This window comes from Eptatretus burgeri, chromosome 8, assembly GCF_056783735.1.
Source record: "Eptatretus burgeri isolate ZD-2024b chromosome 8, Ebu_testis_v1, whole genome shotgun sequence".
Lineage (NCBI taxonomy): Eukaryota > Metazoa > Chordata > Myxini > Myxiniformes > Myxinidae > Eptatretus > Eptatretus burgeri.
The window spans coordinates 7,813,269-7,820,768 of record NC_140968.1 but is presented as its reverse complement, the minus strand read 5'-3'; the positions used below and the strand labels follow the sequence as shown (position 1 = coordinate 7,820,768).

The 7,500-nt window shown below is 42.0% G+C and overlaps 1 protein-coding gene and 1 pseudogene across 2 annotated transcripts in view; both read left to right on the top strand.

Annotated features, from left to right (window-relative positions):
• LOC147021027 (uncharacterized) overlaps positions 1-4,322 on the top strand; it is a 42,835-nt pseudogene extending 38,513 nt beyond the window's left edge. The window contains exon 5 of the transcript XR_015061307.1: positions 1-4,322. This exon is cut by the window's left edge and continues 1,785 nt beyond it. The product of XR_015061307.1 is annotated as an uncharacterized LOC147021027 (transcript).
• Positions 1-7,500, top strand: part of LOC147021026 (uncharacterized) — a 161,529-nt gene that overhangs the window by 95,304 nt on the left and 58,725 nt on the right. The gene's annotated exons all lie outside the window — the stretch shown is intronic.

Genomic DNA, 7,500 nt, shown 5'->3' with positions numbered 1-7,500 from the left:
AACAGGTGTAAATAATGGAAAATCCACAGGAAAACGAAACAGAAACAAAAACAGCCCCAATGATTGCAAAGAAAAAAAATGAAATATCAGCAGATATACTTGGACAAATGGGAGTGATAAAAGAGCAGGAAGTTTAAAACGGAGCTTGATAGGACAGGGATTGACAAGGAAGGCTCACTGGAATGGCTCAGAAGAGGTGCAATGAATTGGGATGGAGAACGAGTCATCATAAATGCTCAAGATCAAGAACACCAAACTGATGCCTTTAAGAAAATGTTGGGAAGTCTGGACATCACAAAACAAGCACTGCGTCCGGACATCGTGCTCAAACAAAAAGGAAAAGTCAGCATTTTTCTTTGAGGTTTCAGTTCCCAATGACTTTGCACGACATGCCACAGAAATCAGAGAAATGACAAAATACCAGGTTCTGTAAAATGAGGTCAAGACGACGTCAAAAATGAAGTAAGCTGAAATTATACCAGTGATAGTCGGAATGCAAATTATACCAGTGAGAGTCGGAGTGGGGGGAATGACAAGGAAAACCCTGACTGAGTACTTGAATGTCACTCTGGGCATATCATTCCAAACAAGCTTCAAGTGGAGGCTGTGAGTGGTGGAGTGAATATTTTGAAAAGAGTCCTTGGAACGAGGGGATGAGAAGGACATTTCACAGTTTGTTTTATGAATCATAATCCTTCACCAAAAAGGAGGTGGAGATTTTCAGTTCTGGGAGAACTTCCACTCACCTTTTGAAATCCAAAGTAGATAACAACCAATGAGAGCCCCAAAAAACTCAAACAAACAAACAAAGTAAATGAAAGAAGAAAAGTCCAGCAGTTTGAAAATTTACTCAGAAGTGTCAATCAAAAACTAAGGAAACAGAAGCAGACTGTTGCAATCCCTCCACCCCAGAAAATGATGAACTCCTTTTGGAAAGAGATTGTTGAAAACTGAAAAGAACACAACAAGAAGGTGGAACAGGTCCAAAACTTGGAAACGAGAAGCAACATCAAGAGGATATTCCTCAAGTGATAATTGTCAAACAGAAAATTATGAAACACTCACCAAGATGCCAAAATTCAAAAGCCCTGGTCTGGATAGCATCCCACATTTCTGGTGTTCTTCACAATGACTTCATTCGAGCATTGGATGAGCTATCACAAGGAGAAAAGGCAACGGATGAGTGGTAGTCCAATCCTGATCTTCCCTTCCGAGTTTTCAACTTGGAAAACACCATTTTAAGGATTGTTTTTGTCGTTGTGAGTGAGACAATCCTGACCAACTGTCTTTTGATATTCACTCATTCACTATGTCTTTTGCACCTGAGAAGGAGGAGAACATTCTTTCAATCCTCAACTTTTTTATGTGCATGGAGAAAGAACTCGGACACCAAAAAGATAACAAAACAACATAACAAAGGGAACAACAGTGGAAAGGGGAACGTCATCAGCAGGGTGGAGGGGAAAATAGATGGAGACTGACATAAGGTCTGCAGGTAACGATGAGGGGTCAGGGCCAACGTCAGGGGTGGACAAGTTGGACGCATTAGCAAAATGTTGGAAGTGGTGGGGGATTGTTTAGCGGGTGGAGAAAATATCATGTTTTTGGATGTGTGATGACTTGAGATGGTGGTGAACAGGTGTCATCAAGACCTGGAGGGAAGAATCAGATTGAAGACGGTGTTAAATGTGGTTCCACAGGTGTGGAAAAAATGAATGCAAAAGTGGAGGTAAGCAGTGGTTCTGCATTTTTGCAGTTTCACTCTGAAGGGGTTGCTGGAAGACTGCGTGCATCCTGCACATACCTCGGAGAGAAGAAGCATGGAGAGGGTGGAGGGTGCAGGACCAGAAATGAGTCGGAAGAAGATGGAGAGCACCAACCTGGTGGCTATGGTGGAGTGATGGTCCCATCGTCTCAGCTTCATTGTGAGAAATTCCAATGATCTTGAAAGCCTTTGTTTCCACGGCTTCAAGGAGAGCAAGATGGGAGCCACCCCAGACAGAAGAGCAGGACTCCATTAAGCTGTGGATGAAAACCTTGCAGGTGGATCGGAGCTCGTCTAGATTTGGAGGCCAACGATGAAATGTGGCTTGCCCAAGAGAGATCATGGTTCAGAGTGAGATCCAAGAGTTTGAGTGACTGAACCTCTTCAAGAGGGTTGATGAGAAAGTACATGGGTTTGTGGTATGGTCATTGGGGAGAGAAAGGGGAACAGGGAAAGATGTCGAACCAGTTTGTGATTTTTGTCAAGGTCAAAAGGGAGGGAAGAGCCTTCTGTCTGTCAGAAGGATGAGGGATGTCATGGCAGAGAGTGGAGACGTCAGCAAAGAGAAAATGAGAATTTTCCAGCGAGTTGGGGATATCATTGATGAAGATTAGTAATAAGATAGGGTTGAGAACACTGCATTGGGGGAAGTCCAGCTTTGACAGGGAGAGGAGAACAAAGAGTTCCATTGAGAGCCTCATGTTGGCTGCAAGCGTGGAGGAAGTCAGTCATCCATGAGCGGAGTGCGCAAACACTTTGGAGAGCATGTGGGATGCCAGACCATATTGAAAGCTCAAGATATTCCCAGAAAGTCGGCTTTGATATGTCTGATATTGAAGGCCTCCAACTATTGTTGAAAGAGTAAAAGCAGCATGTCCAAGTTGGAGTAACCTGGTCTGAATCCAAATTGATGATTTGAGATGAGGCTTTTGGATTAAGGGTGTGATTTTATGTCAACTGCGATGATGGATTCCATGACATTGCTGATGTGTGGAAGAATTCGAAAACGAAGGATCCCGTGCTTTCACAAACTATGGCGAATGCCAGCTTGGAAGAAGAAAATATTTTAAAATCCTTTTCCAGGCCTCTTTTTTGGGTTTGGGCTCAACTAATCTAAGTGCAGCTAAGTGAGATTTGGCTTTGAAGTTCAGCAGTTTAAAAAAAATAAATGTATAAGGTGAAATCAGAACAACTTGTCTTGCTTCAACAGTTTATTGAGCATTGCAGGTGAAGAATGATGAAAAACCCCAAAGATAAAATGAAAACTCAAAATGCATTCCTTGATAATTTAGATCACAAACTTCAGGGAAATACTTTCACGTGTTCACTGTTAGATGCTGTCACCATGAACTATAGTTGAAGAGTAAATATATTACTGATGCAATCGACTCGTCATTGAACAATTTCGATAAACTCTCTCCAGTCATTAATTCCTGTGTTCACCAAAAAAGACATGATGGTTTATGGACAAATGGACATTCCAATCATATTAATGATTGCAATTATTCTGCAGTTGAACAATAAAAATATTGCAGTAAATCAACCAAGAACGGGAATAGTAAAATTCTTCTCCAATAAATGATGTACAACACACACGAGTCATGATACTGCTTGTTTTTATTGAATGTAACTGAATGCATCAGGTGGTATATCCAGACTCGGAACAAGCAATGTTATAATGCTGTGAGAAATTTGAACAGTATTTTTGTCTCAATATGAACATTATAGTAATTACAGGGAAAACAATCAATAATATTGAAGAAACATATCACGCCATAAGCGTGGTCAATTCAAACATGCAATCCAACAAAGGAAACATATTTCACACTTGAAGTGGGATTGTGGAAGAAAAATAATTAATTCAGTCTTGTGAAATGTAGAATATTCTGCACCAACAATTTTCTGTCATGTTCGGTAATGAACTGATGATACTCATTTCCTCTTGTGTGCTTTTAAATGCTTGTAAAGGTCTCATCAACTACAAAACATTGTAATTAACTCGTTATTTTGTCATCTTGTGTGGTGTTGTTCACCAAGAAGAATCAAGGAAGTGTGTTTTAAAACCCACTCGCCCAGTAACCGGGCAGGTTGGAATGTTTGGCTGATCAGCTCGCAGCTGCAAAGCTCAGGGTTGTTTGGGTTGCTTGCCAATATACACACCTATCTTGTCAAGTATTGTACCATGGGCCCCATGTCATCACAATGTTTCTTTGTCAGTTCCCAATCCCTCTTCCTTTAGAATACTGTGATCACGAAATACTGCAAACAGCTGTGCATTATCAGACCACCCCACCTTTTACCTTGAGGCTGGAATGTTCTCAGCTTAGGAAAAATCTTACTTCACAGGCCATTGAGATGTCAGTAAGTTTTATAACAAGTACTGTTCTTTGTGTAACACATGCCCCCTCCTTCACTCTTTTTATGCAAATAATTTTGCTCGAAAGATGATCGGCTTGGAAAACAGAACGGCGTGAAGGAAGTTCACAGCATCTCATCTTGGTGTTGATCTGTGCATTTGTTTCCGTGTACACGTAAATAAATGATTCAACTCTCACGAGATCTGGAGTGATGTTCAATTTCACTGAAGGTTCCGGTGATTGCCCCAAAGAAATTGACACAGTGAGTATGGCTCGGAACATCCCAGGGGCGAGGGGTGTGGTGGGGGGGGGGCAGCGGAGGTCAAAGTAACGTCGGCGGAGGTGATGCGGACACAGGTGGCCACCTGAAGGAGCAGGTAAGGGGACCGCTACAGATTCCCTTTCCTGACACTTTCGATGTGTCTGTCCTGCATTCAATAAAGTCATTTTCCTTGGCTCTGACCCAACTGGGTGATGCCACTCAGAGGAAAGTGAGTTGAGTCATTTATTGGAAGCTTCGCGATGCAACATCTGGATTAAAACCAGGTTGTGGTAATCTGTGCCTGGAAAGCTGAATTGTGGGAAATCCGTGCCAGGTTTGAATGTTTTTATCTGGGCATTCGAGGGGCTTGTCGAGCCGCTCCGCTGATTTTGAATCGTAGTACGAGCAACTGAAAGGTGCCTCCTGATTCTTAGTTGGTGCATAAGCGAGGTGCTCCAGAAGGTTGATGCTCAATGCCCTGTGCCTTTGGGTCCGAAGGTGTTGATCAGTGCTGTAAACTTAGCGCTGTACGATCTGGAATCTAAGAACATCTGGTGGGTTATGTTAGGATCAGGGACCCTTTGCTTCAGGTATCCAGGATCACGAGGAGTGAAGAAGGACTTAAACATCATTTTGGTTTCAGGTTCCCTCTTTGCTGGTGGACGAATGTATTTATTGCAACTTTAACTTTTAAGGATCATTTTGGCTCATTTTTTAGGGTGTTGGCTTCATGGTTGGGGTGGTGAGCTCTTTTTTTGTGTTCATTATCGAGGCTCGTGTGAGAGCTATCACACAGAATGCACAACAAGGGGGGGCAGGAGACAAGATGGGTGGAGAGGGCAGGACAAAACAATGGGGAACAGAGACATTAGATATGTGGAAAGGAGAGGGATGGGATGCTTCAGATGCATTTGTGTTTTTCCACCATTATTCCTCCTTTATCCTTTTCCTGAACAGAATTCCCCATTCATAAATTGATCTGTGTCCAACAGGGCTGTTCAGATGGAGTGAATTGACCTCTGAACTGTCCAGTCTGCTTTGATGATCATCCTTACCACACAGTGTCGAATTAAGAGCTAGTCTTGCTCGTGAAGGTTCGTGTCTCACTGTTTGTGGCATTTTTGGTCGGACAAAGGCAGGGTTCCCACTGACCTGGAAAGTCAGGGAATTGAGGTTGGTCAGGGAAAGTCAGGGATTTTTTTTTGTTGGTCAGGGAAATGTGTGATTAGTGCTTAATGATTTTAATTAGTTCCCTTTCCACCCAGTCAATTATTTTGTTCATGATGATAAAAGTTTTCTTTATTGCTCTTTTCATGAAAGTCAGAGCTGTACAGTTGGCAGTATCAACTTTATCTTTGTATTTCAGCCATGAGAGGTGTGCCCCATTCAATGACAGAAACAAAGATTTTACCATGTCTTTGTGTGATTTGAGGAGCTGAAGCTGTTTATAGATAGCAGTTGCACCCTTTCGTTGAGCTCAGGTGTTCAGTGTGTAACATAAATGACTTGTAACATGTATAAAGTACAGTTCAATAATCATAATCTGGAACTTCAGAACAGTTATGTGCATTGTCAGCGACAAGTTCAGGTTTGATGCTGGTGTCACAACAAAAGTACACTGTTAGAAATATTTTCTGAAAGAAGATATGGTATATTTCTTAAATATATGGTGTGCTCATGATATTTTGATTCAACCTTAATGGGTCATGCTTCTGCTGACTGTGTACTTGGCAGTTTTAAAGAAGCACGAAAGGAGGTGCCATTTGGCAAGTTAATGCAAGTATCTATGGATGGACCAGCCGTAAATTGGAAGTTTATTGATCTCGTCATCACAGATCTTGAAGAAGATCAAATAAAACTAATTGAAATGGGATCATGTGGCTTGCACATCATTCATGGTGCTTTTCAGACGGGCCATAAAGCAAGTGGATGGAATGTAAATGGTTATCTTCGGGTTATGTGTCGCCTGTTTCAAGATAGTCCGGCTCGGCATGCAGTTTATACAGAGGTTACTGGCAGCAAAACTTTTCCAAAGAAATTCTGTACTGTGAGATGGACTGAAAATGTTGCAGTTGTTGAGCGAGCACTTGAACTTCTACCTCATGTCAAGAAGTTTGCAGACAGTGCCGTGAAATCTAAGACATCATGTGCTACAATCACAAGCGCCACTGTAAAAACACTTTCTCGAGACAAGCTGGCTGCAGCAAAAATATCGTTCTTTGCATCAGTGGCTGCCCAGTGTGAGTCCCTTCTGAAGAAATACCAGACACAGGCACCACTTGCACCATATCTTTCTGACGAAATTGGACATTTGTTGCATACACTCATGAAATGGGTTGTCAAGAACTCTATTCTGGAGAAGGCAGAAAGTGTATCACGATTGGAAAAGATAGATGTTACTAAAAAAGACACCAGATGTAACTATAAGGAAGTGGATGTTGGAGTGGCTGCAACCAAATCTCTGACAGAAGTGAAGTTGTCTGATGCAGAGAGAATGAGTTTCAGGATGGAATGTCTTGAATTTTTGTCATCAATGGTTGCAAAAATTATCGAGAGAAGTCCTCCAAAATATGCCGTTATCCGTGCAATATCATGCTTGGTACCAAGCACAGTGTGCAGCGTTTGAGTCTTAGCTGAGAAAAGAATGAAGAACTTGGCACAAATTATGTATGAGAAGGACAACATCACTGCAGTTACTGCTGACAAATGTAAAAGTCAGTTTTCTGACCTCTGTCAAAAGGCTTCTGGAAACCTGCACACAAAGTTTTCATCATTCTCTTCTCACCGTGACAGAGTAGATGCTTTCTACTATGACATAATTGGCCAGGATATCAAATTTGTTGAGTTATTTTCTGTTGTGTGCCTGGTGCGAACACTGTCACATGGCAATGCAAGTGTTGAAAATGGCCTTTCGGTGAATTCTGGTATGCTTGTGGAGAACGTACATGAGGATTCACTCATTGCACAACGTACTGTATATGATGCTGTGCAGGCAGAAGGTGGAGTCACCTCTGTGAACATTGATAAGCCACTATTGATGCATGTCAGGGGTTCTCATGCCAGGTATCAAGCAGCACTGGAATGTAAACGTAAAGCCACAAGTGAGCTCGATCAAA